General features: G+C 39.5%; 2 long non-coding RNA genes across 3 annotated transcripts; both read left to right on the top strand.

The window, feature by feature from the left end:
• The first annotated feature begins 1,269 nt into the window (after positions 1 to 1,269).
• Positions 1,270 to 2,082, top strand: LOC109202541 (uncharacterized). Of its 2 annotated transcripts, XR_002062459.2 has the most exons (3): positions 1,270 to 1,332; positions 1,703 to 1,787; positions 1,932 to 2,082. It is a non-coding gene; the product is annotated as an uncharacterized LOC109202541 (long non-coding RNA). The 2 variants fall into 2 exon arrangements; XR_003220565.1 differs by lacking the exon at positions 1,270 to 1,332 and having other exon boundaries at positions 1,633 to 1,787.
• An 8,227-nt stretch (positions 2,083 to 10,309) lies between these two features.
• Positions 10,310 to 13,538, top strand: LOC112847178 (uncharacterized). Its single transcript, XR_003220568.1, has 3 exons — positions 10,310 to 10,523; positions 13,100 to 13,137; positions 13,411 to 13,538. It is a non-coding gene; the product is annotated as an uncharacterized LOC112847178 (long non-coding RNA).
• Positions 13,539 to 22,863: the final 9,325 nt, after the last annotated feature.

Below are 22,863 nucleotides of genomic sequence, written 5' to 3' on the forward strand. Positions count from 1 at the left end.
CATTAAGAGTATTGGAGAGTCCCACCTGTCATGGAGTTCATTGTATACTGTCAGGGCGAGTAGTTCAATGTTCTCCAAGGACATTTTGTACTTTTTTGACAAAATTTTGTTCCAGATCTTCTGGAAAAGCCTCTCTACAATAAACTCTGATGCTACTGGATTCATTGTCATCGTCTCATTTCCTTCGCTCATGGCGTGCATTACCAGATCTTTGGTCACATTCTTTACAACTTCCTGGTATTCTTGCCTGTCTTTAGAGACACTCAGCACTCTTGCTGGTAATGCCAACAGGTGTTTGATGAAGATTGAGACGGTAATATTGTCAAGCTGTTCCCTCAGATTAAAAATCAAAAGGTTTTCTTTGCACTTGTGTGTTTTGCAAAGATCCTTGAGGATGGCCTTGCCCACATTAAAAATGCTGTCGTGGGATAAATTCAAGTGTTTCTCCTCAACTTCAGGCCAGATTTTCTCAATCAGACGATGGCTGATGCAGTCAGGAGTGAGGCGCTCTGTGAAGATCTTGTATTTGGAGGAGACTTTTTCTTTGGCCAGTAAAACCACCAACTGAATAACCCAGCTGACGCGCACCTTTTTCTGCAGCTTCAGTGTCTTTTCCAGTGCTGATATTTCAGCCTGGTTGGTCTCATCTTTGAATACAAACTGCACTTCTTCTAACACTTCTTTGTCCTGTTCAGTTTGTTTCTTTGCGTCCTCTACCATTGTCTTCTCAACTTTGTCGACACACAACTTTGAGGAGGAATCTGGGGTTGCCGTGTCTTTTGTCTCTGTCTTAGCCTCGGCTAATTCTTCTGTCTGCTTGTCCACTTTTTCCTGCATTTCTTTTGTGTCCTTCATCACTTTCTGCTCTTCCAGGACTTTATTTTCTTCCTCCTCGACCTGCAGGTCGCCCAGTGTACTCTTTGGCAGAGTGCACACTAATTCTGGTTTTGGTTTTTGATCGCTCACTTTTGACAGTTAAGCTACGGTGTTACAATGAATCAGACATTCAGATATGACTGAGGGTAGCAGAACAAAATCTAATCCAGTGAATCGCTCGTGACTATAAGTAAGAAACGTGCTGGTCCAGTGCGGGGTTCACCTGCTATTTATGGACTTGAGTTGACTGTGACGTCACGGCCGGGTTCTCTTGCCTTTCATTGTTGAAACCGGCCCCGCCCACAACAACGTTCCCTATTGGCTGACTGAAAATACGTAACGCCCACAAAGAACGGCCTTTCAGAGTTTCTGACGTCATGGCCCGATTCTCCCCTTTAATGTTTGAAATAGGCCCGAAAACCATTTTCACCGCTTACGCAAAAGCTCTTCTCTGTGGTAGAAAACCTTTATTTTCCGCTCTCTTCACTTCCATCCGCCTCTGTCACGTCTTTTTGCCCACTCTGAGATTATTGCCTGTGGTCCTGTGGCTTACTCATAATATTTCAAACAAGCGGGCGAACTGATCTATTAATGTTTCCGACACACAGTTTACTTCTAACTGCGCTGATTTTCTACAATGAAAAAATGACGTCTTCGTTTTTTGTGTGTTATATATATAATGAAAAAAGCTGAACTCTCCTCTGTTTAGAAACGAATGCAATTTTTTAAATCCACCTTAAAACCAACCACACCGATAAAAGCGATTTGCTGTTTTAATAACGTTTAATTGCCACTGCATGAGCTCATCTTGTGTTACATCCTTAAGAGAGAGACCTGCGGCTGCCTCCTTCCTTTGGCTCCTTGGGTGTCTTTATCTGAGCATCACTTTTGCCTCCACTATGACGCCCCTGGTAGCAACATTTAACTTTCAAGGCTGTTTACAATCAGACAAAATTTGACCTCTTTGTGTAAATACACAGTTAGATGGATTCGTACTCTCAGCAGTTACTGACTGACATCTATCTGTGTTACTCTTTCTTTCCCTGTCTCCTCAGAGCCTCCAGAAAGTGTCTCCATCAGCTTTGTAAACCACACTGGGATGATGTTTGAGAATCAGCAGTACACCCTGCAGTGTAGCGTACAGAACGTAGCTCCTGTTCAGAGCCTCACTGTGACCTTCTACAGAGGAAACACAGCACTGGGTCACCTACAGTCCAACAGTGAAGAGAAGAAACCAGTGAATGAGACCTTTACTCTGAACATCACTCCCAGTAGAGAACATGATGGAGCCCAGTACTGGTGCGAAACCATGGAGCTGGGACCAGCTGGACCACAGCGCTCCCCAGTGGTGACATCAGAAAAACTCCCTGCTATAGTTCACTGTGAGTCTGAGAGAAATAAAGACGTTCTTTGTTCTGTTTCTCAGAGTTTGACATTTTGAGCATGATTCATGTCACTGGTTTGGTTTTGTGTCCTCGTGAGCGCTTTGAGGAAGAATCGAAACAGTAAAGAAATAGTGTTTTGATTCTTCCTCATAGCTCTCATCACTGTTAATGAACAGGCTCTAAATAGCATCATCAACAAACTGCTGACTGACACAAGCTGATGAACATAGTGGAGGATTTAGCTGTTTACCAGTAAAATGTTTCCCTCAGAAGTTTGTGGAAAGCCAGAATAGAAGTAAACTTTGTTTGTGAACATTAAAAAATAATAATAGTAATTGTGTTTAAATCCTAAATGATAAAAGGTCGGCTTTACTATTTGTTTAAAATATTATGAGTAAGCCACAGGACCACAGGCAAAAATCTCGGAGTGGGCAAAAAGACGTGACAGAGGCGGATGGAAGTGAAGAGAGCGTGGAAAATAAAGGTTTTCTACCACAGAGAAGAGCTTTTGCGTAAGCGGTGAAAATGGTTTTCGGGCCTATTTCAAACATTAAAGGGGAGAATCGGGCCATGACGTCAGAAACTCTGAAAGGCCGTTCTTTGTGGGCGTTACGTATTTTCAGTCAGCCAATAGGGAACGTTGTTGTGGGCGGGGCCGGTTTCAACAATGAAAGGCAAGAGAACCCGGCCGTGACGTCACAGTCAACTCAAGTCCATAAATAGCAGGTGAACCCCGCACTGGACCAGCACGTTTCTTACTTATAGTCACGAGCGATTCACTGGATTAGATTTTGTTCTGCTACCCTCAGTCATATCTGAATGTCTGATTCATTGTAACACCGTAGCTTAACTGTCAAAAGTGAGCGATCAAAAACCAAAACCAGAATTAGTGTGCACTCTGCCAAAGAGTACACTGGGCGACCTGCAGGTCGAGGAGGAAGAAAATAAAGTCCTGGAAGAGCAGAAAGTGATGAAGGACACAAAAGAAATGCAGGAAAAAGTGGACGAGCAGACAGAAGAATTAGCCGAGGCTAAGACAGAGACAAAAGACACGGCAACCCCAGATTCCTCCTCAAAGTTGTGTGTCGACAAAGTTGAGAAGACAATGGTAGAGGACGCAAAGAAACAAACTGAACAGGACAAAGAAGTGTTAGAAGAAGTGCAGTTTGTATTCAAAGATGAGACCAACCAGGCTGAAATATCAGCACTGGAAAAGACACTGAAGCTGCAGAAAAAGGTGCGCCTCAACTGGGTTATTCAGTTGGTGGTTTTACTGGCCAAAGAAAAAGTCTCCTCCAAATACAAGATCTTCACAGAGCGCCTCACTCCTGACTGCATCAGCCATCGTCTGATTGAGAAAATCTGGCCTGAAGTTGAGGAGAAACACGTGAATTTATCCCACGACAGCATTTTTAATGTGGGCAAGGCCATCCTCAAGGATCTTTGCAAAACACACAAGTGCAAAGAAAACCTTTTGATTTTTAATCTGAGGGAACAGCTTGACAATATTACCGTCTCAATCTTCATCAAACACCTGTTGGCATTACCAGCAAGAGTGCTGAGTGTCTCTAAAGACAGGGAAGAATACCAGGAAGTTGTAAAGAATGTGACCAAAGATCTGGTAATGCACGCCATGAGTGAAGGAAATGAGACGATGACAATGAATCCAGTAGCATCAGAGTTTATTGTAGAGAGGCTTTTCCAGAAGATCTGGAACAAAATTTTGTCAAAAAAGTACAAAATGTCCTTGGAGAACATTGAACTACTCGCCCTGACAGTATACAATGAACTCCATGACAGGTGGGACTCTCCAATACTCTTAATGTGGTCAAGAAACCCAGAGATGGATGAAGCAATCGTCAGCAGCTTCAAAAAACATGCAAAACTGAGGAGCCAAAATGTCATCGTTAGGGCTTTCTCATGTGCACGCTAAAATCTAACTGACACGTGCATGTGATTATGCAAGAAAACTCTTAAACTGGCTTCAAATATTCATTTCAATTGGGCTTTCTAAATTTAATTTTAAAACCAGAGTGGTTAAAAATAACTACTCTTCTTCTCCCAACTTGCTTGCTCTAGGGGGTTGGAGTCTTTGTGCATTATTGTAGAACAACCTTACAATATAAAGCACCATGAGGGAAGTGTTGTTGGGATTTGGTGCTGTTTCTTAACTCAAAATGTCCAATTACAACAGGACATTTTGAATTAAAAAAAACAGCACCAACCACAAATAAAAAAAATAATAAAATAAAAAAAAAACAAAAAAAAAAAAACTTTGAATTTGTGCTTTGTTTCATTTACTGTTTAAGAAGTTCGTTCTTCCTGCAACTTTTAAACACAACAAACAACAAATAGCTGAGCTGTTGGATTTACTAAGTGCTGCCAAGAATACAAACAAGCAGTCCTCACACACATTTGAGAAAAACTGAGACCTTTGAATCTTTATAGCTTACTGAATATTTATCTCTTTACTCTGTCTGTATTTGTCCACTTTTTTCTTTTTCTATTTGTATTATTTTCATTTGAAAGACATTCAAAGCTATTTGGAGACATGCAGAGTTCCTTAAAGCCGAACCTAATATAATTAACACGAGTTGTTTAACTGAGGTAATCACTCTTTCCCCCACAGTCCTACGATTTTTCCCTTTTTCTGTAAAGCAATGTAAATACATTTTTAATACTTTTAATACTTTTTAATATTCATACAGGAATAAACTACAAACAAAACACAGTCACAAATATAGGCCATAAATATACAGACACCATATTTACATACACATTTAGTACAAATACAATGTTTAAAAGGAGTCTGATTCTTCATGTGATAAATATTTGGCTTCGATGTCCAGGAATTTTCCACTGTGAGATTAATGGTGTTAAAATTCTCCCAATTCTTTCACCTTTGGGCTGAAGGAAGGACATATAAAGGACGTATAAATGCTCAATCAACAGTCACTTTAATTCATACACTTCTTATTATTCCATACAAACACTTTTGAGCATTAACCATCCGGAGGGGAGATGAGCGCAGGAGGGTGTCCGCCTGATCTCGATGTGTCTGAGCATTTCTCACATTCTTATAGCTTCAGCCCCCCTCCAAAGTCACAAAACCTAAACATCCACATTCTTTCTCTCTCTCAGTGAGCCTAAGTTCTGACCTTAGCTTCCTGTGCAGTCTGTTCTGTTCTTTTCAAATCAGACAAATAAGTCCATGATTCTCTGAAAACAGTATTTCTTATAACGCAGCAGTATCATGCATCATAAAACAATATCATTCATTCACAATAAGTCAGCAGTGTAATGTAGTACAAATCAGTCTAATAAATTTAATAGTTATCCCCTTCTTCTAAGTCAGGAGAATAATGCAACCTAAAACTACATAATGATTTCACAATCTTTAATTAGGGGTATAACGTGGCATAAGATGATATAATAATCTCACAATGGAAAGTGTACATTGCACATAGTGACAATGAATGACGGACCCGACCACACAGATCGCACTTTACTACACTTTTTATTGGGTTTTTGTCTCTTCCAACCCTCGGCCGCAGCTGCCAGCTACACACACATACAACAACACAACCTCAGGTCCCGGCACGTCTAATGCAGGGGAGGGGTGATGAACTGATGGAGCTCTGCTGTGTCAGCCTCCCCTGCAACCGCGCCACAAACCACGCCCTGCTACACACATTATATGACCACAAAACAAATCAAAGTGAAGGAAGAAAAACCGGAACAAACGCAAACTAATCATGAAGCTACAGAGCCCCTTTACTGATATGGGTAAGGAATGTTTTTATTGCATGGCCACAGGTTTATGTGTCACGGCAGGGTGCGCCGATGGGTTGTGAACAGGACCCAGAAGCAGATGCAGAGAGAGGAGATGAAAGCCTGCGTTCGCTAATACCTCTTGCCTCAAGTTCCCATAATCCTTTGCGGTTTTACCCCTGAATGACGTCACATTTTCAATCTCTATCCTAGTGGGCCAGTCTCTAGTCAAAATGCCCGGGCCGATTTTTTGTCCCAGTCCAGCCCTGCGGCAGGGTGCGCCGATGGGTTGTGAACAGGACCCAGAAGCAGATGCAGAGAGAGGAGATGCAGGTAAAAGAAAAGCCTTTATTTTGACTGATGGTAGCAGTAACATGAAACTATGAAAAACTAGTTACAACTAAGACAGATTGTGAAAAACTATAATCAACTATGAACACACTGGACGTGTTCAGGGGAAGTGAATACACATGAGGAAAACAGCTGACTGAAATGAAACATGACATCACAGGGAAAGTCAAACTAACACCAACGAACAAGAACACATCAAACTCTTTCAAAATAAAACAGAAACATGGAGAAAAATATAGTTATCAACAACATAAAACTAAAATATACAAAACACTGGGTCGCAGATCCAGTACCGTGACACATATACAGCAGTTTACCCCACAGTCAGATGCCTGCCATCTACCAGCTAACTGTGTGAAGAGGAATAACTGCTATAAATGTCTGTTTTTTGTTGGCACGCATGCTCAGTGTTTAGTAGCAGTAACTTAATCCAGTGCTAATCACAGTGAGACTGATTTCATGGACATTCATATAAACCTTCTTGTCTGGTAGGTGGGATGGCAGACTCAGTCACTGCTGACAATAATTTTATCCTAATTTAACCTGTTAGATTGTTTAGAAGAGATGATCCAGTGAAATAGCCTTTGAAAAAGGATCTCTTCACATGTAAACAATAACTATTTAATCCAGATTTGACAATTAAAGCGTCTCATTTCCCCTTTAATTTAATGACTGATATGTTGAAATGGTTTGACACACAGTGAAATGATTTAATGCACAGCAGAAAGTGCATATTCAAATTCATCTCCACATTAAGATGAGTAATGCCTTGAGACATTATATCTGTGGCTCAATCAGACAGAGGACAGAGTGCTACAAAACACAGCCACGTGATCTAGATTAAAACATTCTCTAGATTAAAACGGTCTCTTTCTAGTCGTCCTGTGGATGTCAAGTGCACGTCAGGAGTAGACGTTCTCAGCCAGCTTCCTCATTCGTTTATTGCAGTGTGCTGATGGGGAGGATGGAGGGTGGTCTGCAATCTTTGCTGCAGTGGCAGACATGCAAAATCCAACCTCATCTTCAGGTTTGCTCTGTGTTGGCCACTTTCAGCTCATCTTTGTCAGGGTTTGGATGAAAGACTTTATAATATCTGTGAGTATCTGTCAGATACTCACAGACAAGCACTGTCTTGGTTGGCTGCTGCTTCTAAACATATCGTGCACTGATGGTCTTGTCTGCTGCTCAGGAACATTCAGTATTTATTATTTAATGTTACTTATGCTTATGTTGGTTGTTGCTTTGGTTTCCCTACTATGTTGTTCCCTTCTTGCTTGTTTTCTTTCTCTCTGTCTCTCTTCCTCTCTGTTTTTTCCACTCTCCTTTTCTTGAGCTTCTTCCCAACTTCTCTTGTCTTCATTTTTCTCTTTCCTATCAACCAGTGCTGTCTGTTCCAATTGTAATATCTATAAATAAATAAAATCAAAATACAAAAACAACTAATAAAGATCAAACAAACTGTGACAATCAAGTGGACCAGTATGGCAAAGCCATAATAATCCACATGGAAAATAAATCTGTTGGCCATTTTTCTTGGCCTTCAGACAATAATTCTGATTGCTACAGTGCCGGACGGGACAGGCAAAAAAATAAAATAAAAAAATTACAGAACAAACAACTTCATTTTGAGATTTGGTACTGAGTGAACAACATGTTGTGGATCAGCCGACATGGCTGTTACCTGAACCCACCATTTTGTAAATGTAGTTTTTTAACAACACTTAACAACATCAGGAAATATTTGCACTTGGCTTAAGACTTAAAAAGGGTCCCAGCACAGCATTCACTGCAAGCTGAATGACAGCAATGGCTCAGCTGAAGCTTATTCTTCTCCTCCTCCTTCCGTGGGTTGGTGAGTGAACTATTGCACTTATTCCCTGTGTTTGTTTTCACTTTATTTGAACTATTTCTCAGGTTGTGACAAATCTGTCTTAAATCGCAGCAAAAATTTCTGGCACAACTTCACCTACTTCCAAGGTGCTGAACTGAACCTTTTTATGTTTTTATCCTAATTTTATCAGTTAAATTATTCTCACAGGAGTAATGGTTATTTAATTAATTTTAATTTTATTTTATTTATTTTTTCAGCCAAAGAAGGAGTAGCATTCTAGACATCTCATCTTAAGTCTACATTTTAAGTCTAAACTTTAGAGATTTTACATTTTAGAGACATAAATAAGGACCTTTTAACATATGTGTTCCCATGTGATGATGTAATCTTGTTTTTTAATTTGTTTGTTTTTTTGTTTTGTTTTTTTGTATATTTATAGTATCCTTCTTATGTATTTCATGCATGTGTTATTTTCAGACAGGTGGGGATTATGTCTCCTCCCCCCGTCCTCATCATTAATGATCTAGTCCAGTATTTACTTGGGCGTGACTTAACCAATTAACCAATACCTACCTATTATATGTCAGCTGACCTATCTATGAAGTTTTGACTGGTTCATTTGAATTTTTTTCTGTTTCCTGTCTTGTATTTAAGCAATTTTCTACAATGTTTTACTATGACCCTGATGAAGGCCACAAGCCGAAACGCGTTGGTCAATTATTAAAGTTGTTCATCTTCCCTCAAGTGTTGCTGGAGTTCCTGCATTGACAAATCTGTCTTAATAAAGGATCATTTAACTTGACTTGGTTAAGTTTCACTAAACCATCAGATACTGTTTATGTTTTTCTTTGTCTTTTTTTCTTTTCATCAAATCTTTGCAGACACATTTCTGCTGTTTACTTACAACCATAACTGGAAAGAATATCTTTAACTTCAGACGGTAGAAAGAACCAGTTGTGAGTAACCTACTTTCTTTTTCAGGCATCATAGTGAGCACAGGAGTAGATTTGCACAAAAGGATCTATGGAGGTCAAAAGTGTCCAGACACTGAGCGTCTGTATCATGTGAAACTGATGGCAACAAATGGAACAGATGCAACTTTCTGTGGTGGCTCACTGTCAAGAGATTTATTCTAAGACACTTCTTCAGCTGAGAAATCAGAGAGGAGAAACACATAGTTTTACTTGCAAGCAAGGGCAGTGACAGAGCACTCGCACGAGAGTGAGGGCTCAGCGACTCGCGCTCTGCCACTGCCCTGGTCTCTATTTATATACAAAAGTAATACAATAATGTTCATAGACAAAGGAATGTTAGTGCGTATGTATGTGCGTATGCAGGTGTGTGTGTGTGTGTGTGTGTGTGTGTGTGATTCTGAAGGACGCGGCCCCTCTTCTTGTTAAGGAGCAAAGATAAAAGTGTCCAGCTGTTATTATCGCTGTGGGAAGAAATTTATAAAACAGAACAAGTCTTGTAGTGAACAACAGTCTAAGTCATCAAAAGGTCAACATGCAGTATTCTATCATATCTAGACTTATATCATTAAAAGCTTATACTGACTACTAAGTACAATTTTCTATTGACACTCACTGATCCATGAACAGTGGATTCTGACTGCAGCTCACTGCTGGAAAAATGAAACTGGATGGTGAGTAAATGACAGTTTCACTTAAAAATGTGTTTTATAAGAATTTAATAGTAAAGACAGAATTTCTTATGCTCATGTTCACTAATTACAGTCACTGGCTGTGTCCCAATTCAGGGTATGCACGCTTGAAGTACGCTTGAAGTAGTCTGGAGTTTGGACTTCTGTCTCTGTTTCCTGTCTTATTTTGATAGTCTCTTGTCCAGTGTGTGTTGTGTTCAGTTTTGTTTCTCCTGTTGTTTGCCTGATTTAGTTCACCTTTGGTCCCTGATGTGTTTCATCTGTCATACAGCGGAAATTTGTATTTATCTTGTATATTGTTTTATTTTGTTTTTTAGTGTTTATTTATGAGTGTCGTTTTTATTGCATGGTTTTTAGCGTTTTACATGACATGGTTTTAATCCACTGTGAACTGGCTACACATGGGATAAATTAGCTGATAGGTATCACCTGCTGAGGCATGGGTGTGTCCAGAGGTGGCCTATCAGCTGTGTAAAGACCTTTTAAAAGCAGGCTAGCTGAGCACTGAAGGAGGAAGGCCCAGAGTGGAAGAGGAATGCTAGATGGCCAGCGGGACACGACAGCCAGTTGGACAGTGTGAAGGGCGACAGTGGGAGACGCTGCCTGTTATCGACCGCCGGGCAGAGGCGTACCTCTGCCGGCATATGTGAGTAACGCTTTTCCCACTGTCGTATGCTGGGTGCAGCTGAGCTGGGAAAGGGTTGCCATGGCTATGAGCCAGGGTCTCTTCCGGGACGTGTTTTCTGGCCCCTATTTGTGTATATGCTGACATGAGGGGATCCATGGTTTTTATATAAGGCAATAATAATAATAATAATAATAATAATAATTATTATTATTATTATTATTATTATTATTATTATTATTATTATTATTATTATTATTATTATTATTATTATTATTATTATTATTATTATTATTATTATTATTATTATTATTATTATAATAATGATGATGATGCAATACTTGGGTTGCTGCCTTCTTATATATGTTCCGTGCTTGCAATGAAACATGCTGGTCGGTATTCTCTTCGTCTGCATGGTTACTTGTTGCTTTCTGTTCCACTTGCCCGAACTGAACTTGGTAAAAGAACTTTAGTCAATTTAGCACCCTCAGCTTGGAACAAACTGCAGAAGGACTGGAAAATGACTGAATTCATTTCATTAAGTGCTTTTAGATCTAAACTACGAATCCTTGAGGCCAAGTCCATAATATGCAACTGTTTTAATTAGATTGATTGTCATTTTAACTGCCTTTTTTTGTTTTTTGTCTTTTTAATTGAATTTCATTTTATTTGTTTTCTTTCACTTATTGTTGCATGCGTGTTGTTGTTGTTGTTTGAGTAATCTCTGTAACTGTGAGACACCTGCTGCTGCCTATCTTGGCCAGGTCTCCCTTGAAAAAGAGGTTTTTAATCTCAATGGGATCTTCCTGGTTAAATAAAGGTTAATAAATAAATAAAATGGTGGCATTGCGTGGAGGATTCCGGTGTGAAATGGAAGCCGGGCTGGGATGTGGGCGGCCCAGTGAGAGGACAAGAGGGGAATAGGAGGCTCCTCCCCGTCGGCCTAAGACAGGGCTGGCATGGAACCAACTCATACAAAGGATTTTTCTGGCCTGCTGGTGGACCCATAATGCATCCATGGTTGTGGGACATGACATCAGGGAATTTTAGTAAATGTAGAAAATTGTATTTTTACTAGTTTTAGCTGTCAATAACATTTTTCCCATGTATGTTTTTAAGGGTGTTTTTATCTGTGATCCCTGGCCTAGTAATAAACTGTTTCTGATCAGACCTGCTTCATCTCGGTGCCCTGGGTATCTGACTTACTTGCTCCCCCTTGTATTTTAAAGAATCTTTCTTTTCAGCACAACATTCTGGCACGACTGCTTTAATGTCTGCTTTTGTTACGTGTTACACATCTCCCACTTACCTTGTGTGTATTTAAGCCCTTTGTTTCTTCCTTTTACTTGCCATCATCTTCCTCTAGCGGTGTCCTGTGTGTTTGGAGTAGGCCTGTGTATGAGCCAAGCTAGTATCTCCAAGTGTCTGCTTAGTTTAAGCTCTCTATATTTTGTTCCAGCAACAAAGCTGCTTTTGAGTGTAGTCCTAGTTATTGGCTGTGCCTGCCACACAGAGTATTATGAGAGTAACGGGTAAATAAGTCAATCCACCACAGCAGAAAACGTTTTAGACTTTTTCCTGTGAATCAAATATGCCAACAAGATTCCTGCGTGATTATAGTGAAAATCATACCTGTGATTACTTTGGTCAGTATTGTGATCAGGATAATTTAACGCGATTTTTACTTAACAAACATCATGCAGTTATTGAACTTATGTGTCTTTATAGAGATGTACTTTAACAAATATACATAACAAAAATGTACTTTAATGAATAAGTACTGAGGGTGTACATAAGGTCATCATGAAGGGAGTTCATGGAGTCCATTACCCACATTTATTAAGCAAATTTAATAAGAAATGGGACTTAAAAAGGTTTAAAACTGTAAAACAAGTTAATGCAGCAGGAGAAGATGGTTAACATCCAGGTCAGGGCAGTGTAGAGGAAAATGAAGCAGCGCCTGTGGTCCATCAACAAGATGACATCATACTTGTGAAGCTTCAAACCCATTACTGACATTACACCTGCATGTTTTCTTGACTGATATCAACAATAACATAACTGAGCCTGGATCAAGAGTTAAGACTCCATGTTTTGATTTCAGGAGTTGATGACAATGAAACGTGTGGCAAACAGTGATGTAATAGACTTCTGGCTATCTACCATCCCACCAATGAGTATATTCGTTGCTAGTCCTTTTTATTCCCATCTATATATTCTGTATTTATATATATGTGTGTGTGTGTGTGTGTGTGTGTGTGTATATATGCTATATTTATGCTTATATTTATATTCTGTCATTCCCCTTTATTTTATATTCTAACTCTGCAATATGCAACTTCTGTCAGTGTTCTGCTACTGGAAACTGAATTTCCCGAAGGAACCCCCCCGAGAGATTAAAGTTCTAATCTAATTTATCTGATCTAATAAAATGTGATATCTGAGCCATCAGAGCTGAATTAAGCTGAACTGGAAATACCCAGCCTGCAGAGTACATGACTATGATTGTTATGATATTAGTTTATTTTGTGTTTGCAATCCATGAATGAATGTGAAATTAATTTATGATTATTTTGGGGGGTTTTCTCTGTTTCTAGAGGAGACGTCGTTCAGGCTGCAGGACTAACGTTATAAGGTAAATGCCACCGGCCACACACGTAAGACCATTTTTTTGTTTGATTATTTCACATCTGATTTAGCTTTTTGTCTGTTTTATATTTTTTGTACCGTATGAAAAACAAAGTGTATTTTTTCATTTGATAGTAGATATACTCTATGCCAGGTTCCCTGTTTAAAAATCATGTGGAAACATCCAGAAAAAAGACAAAACATCATTCTTCTCAAAATTTTAGTTTTTGAAAGGTTTGAAAGGTGAATGACTTTTGTTCTTTTCCTTTTGTGCCTGTAGAGGACCAGCTGTTACTGTGAATGTCTGTCCTTACATCAACTGGATAAACCAGAAAATTAATCCAAGAAGTAATTGAAAATAACTAAATGAAAATAACATTCAGAATAAACAATCATCTCTACATGAAACTTGTGTGCTGCGTGTTGTTTCTACTCTAGAATATCTTCATGTTAACTGCAAATTGTGAAGCTTTTTTCTTTTGTCTAAAGTATTATGTTAGATTTGCAGCTTGTGTGTGTTTGAATGTGGTGTCAGGTGTGTAGCAGCTCATCCTGTTGTTCAGAAACTCAGACTCACACTGTGAAGATGCAGAAAGGCTTTCTGATCAGACATGCCACCAATCAGCTGCAGGGCCTGAACATGATAAACTTCATAAATCTGAGCTGATTGTTGGGGGTGAAAATGTTGTTTTAGATGATGATTCACCACAGTTACTGTAGTTTGGTATTTAAGTACAATTATGGTGAATTTATACTTGACGTGATTCTTTTCACGACTTTTTCTGCTTCTTCTCCACTGCTTCTCAGAGACATTGTACATTTACCTTCAGTACATTTATCTGACAGCTTTGGTTGTCAGTCACTTTACATACTGAGCTTTGTCCAAAAAACACACGACAAAAACATGTTTTTGCTTTTGTAAATTAAGCTAATCAAAAGTTTAAAAAATGATTAGTTGATTGATCCGTTTTTTGACTTGCACTGACTCTTCTCTTTATACCGTAAACACAGTGAGTCCCCTCACTATGAGTCAGGTATTTTTTTTTTTTTTTCCATTAATTTATCATATTTGGGTTTGTTTTTAAGAGTATCGTCACCAGTGACAAAATATCACTGCTCTTCTCATACAGATATCACTGAAATCGACAAGAGAAGAGGAAAAATGACAGTTTTATAAGATTGTATTAAAATAAGTACGGTAACCATCAAAATACATTTTTCACAGTTTCTAAGACACACTTTTTAAAAAAATGTTCCATAGTTTTTTTCCCCCAACTGTAAACACTGAATCCAGGTTTCAAAGTCACTTCACAAAACTTCTGATCCGTCTTTAAAAGCAAGAAAAGTTTGATCTTTGTCTTATTTTCACAATGTCTTCAGATCACACAAGTCGACTACCGAGCATTCATCACACAAACTAAAAACAGTGTTTTCTGCAAGAGGAAAAACAAACACACAAACTAAGACAAAACAAAACAAAACTACAAAAACATGAAATAAAAACCTTGTACTAATATCTGCTTCCCCACTTTCAGTCACATATTTTTCACTTGGTCCTACTTCCTCCAATCACATAAAAATACAAATGAAATAAAATGTATAGTACATGATCACATATTTATATCTCTTAATACGTGTAATTTCCTTTCCATCTTATTTTCAGTCCTTCATTTTTATACTTCTAAGATCAAAATGAAAAGTAAACATTTCATATTGACAATCCTCATAAACACTATTGCTCCACCAGATGTCGCTGTTACACAAAACTATTTCATTGTAATGCTTCTCTGTGTAAACATTGTTTTAACAAATGTTTAATCCTGTCATAACTGCTGAACAATAAACAGAGTGTTTTACACCTCATCAAAGCTTTGTAACATATTGTGTTTTTTTAAATAAATTGCTTTTTATCACTTGTGGAGCTGTTATTATTTTTAGCCCTGAGAACATTAAAAGAAAATTAATATGAGAAAGAGCAGGCATTCACTACTTGAGATAGATTTGAGGATTTCATTATGATTCATTTTCACTATGAGGCAGTGCTTTCAAATTTCTTTTGAAGTAGTGCAGAGACATTTCAAAATAGATATTAAATCCTAAATAAAACAATTTCTTTGAAATTGCATTAATATTTTCTTACTGAGCAGTAAAAGCACACCTAGCTCAAAGACTTTTAACATGAAGCATCAACATGATGTTTAAATGTTGTTTATTATTACAATAAGAGGCTAAATTAACTCGTTTTGAACACTTCAGTTTTCTCTCTTGATGCTGCTGTTTGTTTTCTCCTCCACTTGTATTTTTCTTGACTTCAGTCAATGTGCATAGCGCCCTCTGTTTTATGTTTGGGAGAACTGCACTGCATTGTCATCAAATGAAACTGTGCAGAGGTGGAACATGAGCAAAGGAAGCTCATGAAGTGAAGAAGCTTCTTGGATCAGAAGTTAAACATTATCAAGAAACTAAAAGAAGTGAAGTCGCTTTCTTTCCAGGCTCTTTAGACAACCATGACCTGGATGACTGAGAACCTACAAACACACATGAGCAGCAGTTTATTTAATGTGAACCCTACTTCAGCCAATCAGCAGTCTTCATTTGTTTCAGCATCAAACACACAACCACACCTTAGAGAGAGGTGAGAGATCCTCACACACCCACACATGAGAAGAGCCACAAATGTAAACTAATATCACACATGATAAACATGGATCATAACATATTTGATACTTTTTTGATACTTTTTATGTGACGCCTGGTACTAAACCTCTGTGACCTCTCATACTGCATGTACTGTATATACATAAAATATATACCTTAAAACACACTGAAGATGGCAGAATACCATGTATTTAACAAAGGCAAATGTAACACAATGTCATGTATTATGTATTTTATTTTAAAATGCATTTTCATCAATGCACTAATGTTTCACAGCAAGATTGTGACTGAAGGGGACTCCAATACAAAACATTAAACTAATAAATAAATAAATAAAAACCCTCAAAAGAATCAGCTGTACTGCACATTAGCTGAAAGGCAGAGTCTGCGTTTGTTATTAGGCACAAATATAATTGTCCAAATTCTAAATGTTGCACACAGGAAATATTTCTAAACCCACAGGACGTTAGGAAAGAAAATGGGGGCTTTCAACAGGCTGGCTGGAGTAAATAAATAAAGTTGAAGTCTTTAGAAGTCCAAGGAGCTTGGAAAGAAAAGCAACTGGACTTCTTTAAGTTTCTTGAAGACATTTCATGTCTCACCTGAGAAACTTCTTCAGTTCTAGACAGTGTTGAGTAACTTACTTACATTACTAGTTACTTCTATCAAAAGTAACTCAGTTACTTCAAGTTACTTGTTACTTTCAAAGTAACTAGTGACTAGGGAAAGTAACTTTGGTTTTACTCAGAATTCTCTTATTAATGTGTTGCTTCCCTAACTGGATACCCAGCAAGGATACCAGTCTTCTAGCTTGCTTACATGTTAGCACTATCCTGCCACAAGTGCACTGTGCCGCCTACCAACAGAAAGGAAAAAATAATGTGCATATTTCCACAAGAGAAATCCCATGCCTGGACCGTCGTCGACTGCCACCATGCCTCTAGCCTACGTCACAGCGTCACGTGCGCTTTTTACGTCCAACACGGAAACTGCAGTCGTGGTGCTTTCGATTGTACTCGAAACTCGGAAATTCTGCCTTCTGAGTAGGAAGATGTATCCATCTACAACAGATGGTGGAAACCTGAAATTAAGACAGAGAAGACTAGAGGTGAGACATGATCATTACTGAATATTAAAAATAATAAATGACAGATTTAGTGATATTTTCATAAACTATTTATTTACCAAATCAATAAACAGCATAGCAGGGCAAAATATTTTTTCTAACATGGCAACCTTTAAAAAGTGAAAGGAGACAGAAAGACAGGTGAGAAAGAATAAAACTTAATTGACTTTTTGATGGCATTTTACACACAGTACTGGTACAATAATAGATTTCTATACATTTTACATCAGATGAAAACATTTGTAAGATGCAGATAATTATTTGTTAAAAGCGAGACATTTTAAATAAGAATAAGAAAGAAAAGTATTTCTTTGTGCCCCCCTTTCCCTGTTAATGCCCTACCTGCCCCCCTGGCAAAACTTTGCTAGACCCGCCCCTGCACAGTTACCAGTTTTCAGCTAAGTAAAAAAAGGATCCTGGTGTTATTTGTCTCTCAGAAACAGTTCATAACTTCCCTTCAACTCCTCCATGTCACCTAAAAGGTAAACCTGTTTCTCCATCACCTGTTCAGCTCTGATGATTCAGTAAGGACATCTCCTGGTTTCATCTTCATGTTTCCCTCTCACCACATATCATGACCAGCAGCTTTTACAGCTGTGGCTCCAGCAAACATCAGCTGATACTAGAAAGTAATATTACATAAATTCTAGCAACAGCTGATCAAGCTTAAACGTGCTGATGTTGTTTAGCACGACCACCGCTGGTTTCCCCTTTCTGGCGCAAAGTGGGCGATAAACAAACAAGAGTGAAAAGCCGATCAGCTGATCATTGATCAGTTTCATGATTGAAGTAGCAACAGGAGAGGGAGGGGGAGAGAATGAGAGGAGAAGAGGCAGCTGACAGCGTAAAGACACAGAATAACTCCAGCTTTGGGTCTTTTTTTCATTCTAGCTGAAGTACGGGACAGATCGCGTTCCTTTTCAGCCCAATAAGAAACGCGGCCGGCCCGGCGGCCACCACCGGTCTCTCCTACTCCTTCCTCCCTTTCCCTCATCCACCGGCTGGCCTCTGTGGAAGCTCCGCCATAGCCACCACCAAACATCAGAGTTATGTTTACACATCTGCCAGCATCTGGCCAATCCACCACCTTTCTTTTTTTTTTATATACCGTTACAAAAACAACAACAACAACAACGAAAAAAAAAACCATGGCCCACAAAAACGAAAAATCACCATCGGCCCACCAGGCAAATGCCCTGTATGCCCAATGGCCAGTCCAGCTATGACTGTAAATGACCATAAATTAACTGTAAATTACATTGCGGTGAGCTCCATTCATATAGTTCTATCACGTGCACGTGCACACGCGTGTTGGCAACCGTAACCATAGCCTGCCGAGGGTATATAAACGCTGCACAAGGTTCCATTCGCCCCTTTACACTTGCTCGTGGACTTGTTTGGACCTGCTCCAACCTCAGCCTGTGGAAAGCTAAGTTTTGGAAAACATTTTACTGAAAGCGGATTTTACTTGAAAGCGACAACAAGTACTTCATCTTTGGATCGTTTGTACTTGTTTTTGTTTTTCAAGTTTGAAGATGGCTCGCCGTGGACCCCGACTCCTCGACAGTCCCCTGGACTTCGCTGCAGGTACGTTTTAAAATTTCTTCACTTATTTTAAGAGTCACTAAATGACTGTAATAATTTAACAAGTTCCAGTCTGAATATCAAGTTTTAACGTGATCAAATATGTGTATTCCAAGATTTTTCCCCGTAAATTGTTTGTATGCTTTAAATTTTCCGGGAGAGGTGTAGAAATTATTAACGGCTGGTGTATGAATTTGTATGAAGGTGTTACTTTGACTTGAAGGCTTCAAATTTGACACTTTTCTTTAAAATGAAATGGTTAAAAATAGCTTAATGGACTAAAATTTGTAAAATGCCTGTGGTAACGGCATCTTCAGGGTGTCATGGCGTCAGAACGCGCAGGTGTAAACACACAGATCCCGGTGACCGGTCCCCTCCTAACATCCTTTCTTCTCCGGATCAAAGGCTTTATTGACATAAACTATCATTTTTTCTCTGCTGCAAAACGCAAAGATAAAAAAATAATACAAATAAAATAATATCAAAAGAATATGAAAACAGTAGTAATAATGGTATTAAGACCTATTTTCTGTTACGGTAATGCTTTTAATCTTATTAGATAGCAGAGAGATATATTGTACACAGGGATATTTACACAGGGATAGCATGTTTACCACAGATTAGATGTATCTGTCCTTATGGCAGATACAGTCCTTGTGCACATTTCTAACAATGTGGATTCTGAGTTAAGAGTTTCTGTTTGTTTGTTTGTTTGTTTGTTTGTTTTTTACTTGACCATCATTTTCAGACATACCTGCAGAGCTTTGTGTGTGCAATTTTTACTCTTGCCAAGGAGGTTGTGTTTTTATTTAAAATATATATATATATATTTTTTTATATTTAGGACATGAAATTGGTACATGTAGTCTAAATGTTACATTATGGTTTGCATCCACATATTTAACCTCTGATCTTGTTTCAAAATGTGTGACATCGTTAATGAAGGAATTGTAAATAAAATAAGAGAATGAGCTGCATTGTTAGTTATAAATTTACTGTAGTATATTTATATAATAAGTTACTCATGTCCGGCTATTTACAAATCAATACCTATTATCCATTACCTATTCCAACATAGTGTTTGCATAAAGGCTTACAAAGAACAATAAAACAAATTGAATGTACACAAAATACAATAGTGTTACCTTAAATTATAAGTACACAGAGTGAGCTGCCTTGGTGGAGGTTTGGTGGTCTTCTATTAAAAATGGATGCTTCAGTTAAACATTTGAACTTTGTTGACTTAGTTGGGGGGTTTTTCTTGCATGAAGAAGTAAGTGTCATTCAGTCTGACATAAATGTAGCCTAAAATGCTTTTCTCTCATCATCTGCTCAAACTAACAGATGTAGGTCTGTTGCTTTAGCACTGGGTGTTTATTACATTCCTAATGTTATTTTAAAAACTGTCATCTTGACTACGTGGTTGAACATCCCACAGAAGAAGGCCTTCCTGAAGACATCAGGATCCTGGATGACAGTCTCCAGACCGCCACGTCTTCTGGTGAAGCTCAGGACGCTGATACCCAGCGTGTCAGTGAAGGTGAGTACGGTGAGTATATACCTCCCTCACCCTCCCCCTCTTCTGATGAAGCACAGGATCCTGATGACAGTGAAGAGGAAGGTGAGTACCCCCCTACCTACCTGTAGGCGATGAAGAGGTGAGTGATGACAGCATGGATGAGAGAGATGATTCCTCTCTCATCCGGGAGCTCCCTCCCGATTGGCAGGATTGGCTTAATCCTTTTGCTTCAGGTGATGCCCCTTTCGCTATGCCGTCTTCCGGCCACGCCAACAACCCGCTCTTCCCTCGATCTGTTGTCCGAGTTGTTGTCCGAGTTGGACAACGGTCAGCTGCTCCTCCTTCAGCTGCTCCTCCTTCAGCTGCTCCTCCTTCAGCTGCTCCTTCTTCCCCTGCTCTCTTATCTACTCCCTCAGCTGCTTCCTCTCCTGCTCCATCACCTCCTCCCTCAGCTGCTTCTTCTTCACCTGCTCTCTTATCTTCTCCCTCAGCTGCTTCCTCTCCTGCTCCATCACCTCCTCCCTCAGCTGCTTCTTCTTCACCTGCTCTCTTATCTACTCCCTCAGCTGCTTCCTCTCCTGCTCCATCACCTCCTCCCTCAGCTGCTTCTTCTTCACCTGCTCTCTTATCTTCTCCCTCAGCTGCTTCCTCTGCTGATCCCACAGCTTCTCCTTCTCCTTCAACCTCAGCTCTCACCTCCTCAGCAAAGAGAAGCAGAGAAGACATCTGCACTGAAGAGGTAAGTGCAAAGAGGTCCAAGGTAAGTGACACGTTCGATGCCCCTTCAACATCCTCAGGTTCTTTTGGAGTCAGACGTTTCTGGGAGAGGCCTTTTAACCTTTCACTTGATGACAGTGACTCTGATTAGATTGTGTTAGAACGTGTTTTTAAACTTTGTAATACTTAAGTTGGCCTTTGTGTTTTGCAGTGTTTGTAAATATCTTTTACTTTTTAATTAACTTTGTAATGTTTAAGTTAAGCCTTCGTGTCTTGTGATGTTTGTAACACAGATATAAGAACATCTGACTCGCAATGAACATTACCTAACGCATGTGAAATGTATTGTTTTTTTCTTTATATGTGACATTGCCCGTGTGACTGAAAGGTAGTTTTTTAGTTGTTATTGCTTCCATTTTTCTTAATATCACAGGTAACTTTTTAAATGACTAATATATGTTTTTCCCAAGCCCCAATTCACCATGCAGGACAAAGGTAAGTCTGTACTTAATGTCAGCACAAATAAGTAGAAAAGGTTTAAAAATGATATAGTGAACTGACTGTAGTCTATTGCTTTTACATTAGGTATAGCCTGTGGCTAAGGGATCAGAGGTGAGGTAAAAACACATAAAAGAAGAAAAGTAAATTTAACAAATCAGTGATCTGTGAATTCATACTTTTCTTTTTGTCTTTAAATTCAGGTGCTTTACACTTGTCCTCTTCCAGCATTCAGCACTTCAGACACTCAACGTCCAAGATGGAGCTAACACCCCAGCCAGAAGACAGCCTGACCCCGACCAACCCAATGAGAAGGATGGATGACCAAGTGAAAAACTGGAGAGTGGTGCTGTGCTCCAACTATGTAAGTTATCACCTCACATTGACAACAAACTGTCTTGAAGACTAAATTTTTCCGATAGTTGGTATAAATCATCGTCCTCTGTCAGCAGCACTGTAGGTTTAGGTTTATTTATATTTTTCATGTGTATATGTTGAGTTTAAAATTGCATTTTAACAACATGCTGCAGCTACCAACAATGAAAATGCTGTTTTGTGTTAAAATGATGTCTTTCTTGTGTTATTGCTTTGCAGGGCAGCTGAGAGTGGACAGAGCTGCACAGAGGACCAAAGATCCACTCTCAGCACTTCATACCTGATTGGCCACAGCACCACCCTCCTCAACCTGGGTGAGGAGGGACCTGACCCCACCTCCACAGAGGGAGTTGTGAACATGCACTTCTGTGTCGGTGGGTTTAGGAACCTCCTCACACACACACGGATGAAGACTGTCACTGGAAGATGTCTCCATTGCATCAGCAGGACATAAGCATTTGTACAATATTGCAGTTTGTGATGTTTTATACATGTTTTTATTGCTTCATTTCAAACTAGGAGATATAAAATAAACCAGTTTTCATAATATTTTCTGTGTATTTAGTTGTTTTCTTAATAAGTTATTCAGAACATCATTGCAACCTGTCAGCTTTTTATTGAGGATGTAGAAAGTTGCTGGTGGCCCGAGTGTGTACAGTGGGGTGTTGTGTTTGTCACATGGTGAAAGTGACCTGATGGGGAGCAAAAAGACAAACTGAACAATTTGGGGATTCACAGACTTTTGTAATCCTTAAAAAATGAAGAAAAATTGTTCTGTGTGAAGTAAAAGCTCAAATATAAACCATCCTGACACACTGACACAAATGATCCAGAGAGGAGGAACAGGAAGAGTTAGCCCGCCAAGCAGGGGTGTGCGTGTCCGTGTTCCCCTGGTTATGGGAGACGCTGCACCCCCTCATCAGTGACTTTCTCGTCTCCACTCTCCGACTCCGCCCGCAGCAGCAGCTGCCCGGTGTGCGTGAATCGTCGCCAGAGCCATGCTGTGGCATTGTTACCCCGCCGCCTCACGAGCCAGAAGCAGAGTCGGAACAGTGAGGCTCGCCGCCGACACACCGTCGGTTCACGCTTCGTCGGCTTCCGCTTCTTCGCCACCGCCTGACTGCACTACGCGGCGCACGGAGATGCCAGAGGCTATTGACTTCGGTGAGGAAGAGCGGCAGCAGGTGTTACGGGCGTATCGCTAGGAGGAGCTCCGTTGGAAGCCCTGGCTCATCTCCGAGGAGGAGCTCTTGCCT

Source organism: Oreochromis niloticus, linkage group LG6, assembly GCF_001858045.2.
Source record: "Oreochromis niloticus isolate F11D_XX linkage group LG6, O_niloticus_UMD_NMBU, whole genome shotgun sequence".
Taxonomy (NCBI): domain Eukaryota; kingdom Metazoa; phylum Chordata; class Actinopteri; order Cichliformes; family Cichlidae; genus Oreochromis; species Oreochromis niloticus.